General features: G+C 33.1%; 1 protein-coding gene across 1 annotated transcript in view; it reads left to right on the top strand.

Moving 5' to 3' along the window:
- Window positions 1–1,268, top strand: part of DFNB59 (deafness, autosomal recessive 59) — a 13,655-nt gene that overhangs the window by 8,571 nt on the left and 3,816 nt on the right. The window lies entirely within an intron of this gene.

Below are 1,268 nucleotides of genomic sequence, written 5' to 3'. Positions count from 1 at the left end.
ACCCATCCACTACCACCCTCTGGGTGCGGCCCTCCAACCAGTTGGCGACCCATTTGAGATGTTAGACTTTCAAACAGTTCTTGCCCTGAGAGTTGGCATACCCAACCCTCAATATCATAAATGTTTATGCACATGCTGATTGACTTCATAAGGCCTAGCTGTAATAATTTTTTTTTCTAAAATACATGCAAAAAGTATTGGAGTGTGATTTATTTTGTAAAGGATTTCACAAAATTAACTAAGATGTACATTTTATACATAAGCTTAAAAAATATTAAAACAATATTTTAATGGTTACATACAGAAGATACTTCTGTATGTCAATATATAATTTTTCAGGTTTGTCTAGGCATCTCAGGGTCATGTGACCCACTTCTTTATTAAAAAACATGGTGCCTGCCCCCCCAAACAAAACAAAACAAAAACAGAACTTCTAAACAAACAACAGTTTTCCAGCCTGGGACTTTCATTTTAATTAGCACCAAAACAATTAAAAATAATCTCATGAATCACGGTTATGTATAAGACAGGATAGGTTGGGGCAACAATTGTTGTTTGAGGCAGATGATTCAAAATTGTAACAAAATAAACAAAACAATTAAACAAATAAAGAAAATTAATGCACATATCTACAACTTTCCATCTATAGAAAAGTTAAAATGTGTGTTTCCTTTATTTTCCAGTGCTCCATACCTCAGCCTAGGACTATAGTTAGGTGGGAACTTATCTGCCAATCAAAATGCTTTGAAAACAACCCCCAATTCAGTTTTAGGGCTTGTTCCTGTGCCTAGTAAAGTCAGTTGCAAAACTTCAGTTCATTTCATATTTTCAGGCATAGGTTTTTAAGGCCAGATCCACGAAGGTGTTTTTAAACTTAACTCCTAATGATTTGGATATCTAAATACCTTTTTAAATCAGAGCATTAGCGAGCACATTTTGTTTAGACTGTCTTTAAAACATGAAATAAAACAGAAGAGAAACTCACTGAGGTAATGTTTATTTCTATACGTTCATATTCTACTATTCTCTTGTTACAGAAGTTCTTTGCAGTTCCTTAGATATAAATTCTGTAAACAGGAGCCCTCTAAATTTTGAAGCTCATTGATTCAGAATTATGTGGCATGTTTGTATTTCTGTCACAACTTTAAGTACGTTCAAAACTAGGTATAATTATTGAATTAAAATTTAAAAGAAGTAATGCAACCAGTACAGTATTATTGGATATTCATTTTGGTATCATGTACAATGTAAATCTCAGTTTTGGAATG

This window comes from Crocodylus porosus, unplaced genomic scaffold (assembly GCF_001723895.1).
Source record: "Crocodylus porosus isolate Cpor-Errol unplaced genomic scaffold, CroPor_comp1, whole genome shotgun sequence".
Taxonomy (NCBI): domain Eukaryota; kingdom Metazoa; phylum Chordata; order Crocodylia; family Crocodylidae; genus Crocodylus; species Crocodylus porosus.
Note: the sequence above shows the minus strand (reverse complement) of the source record. Positions and strands in the feature narration are given on the sequence as shown.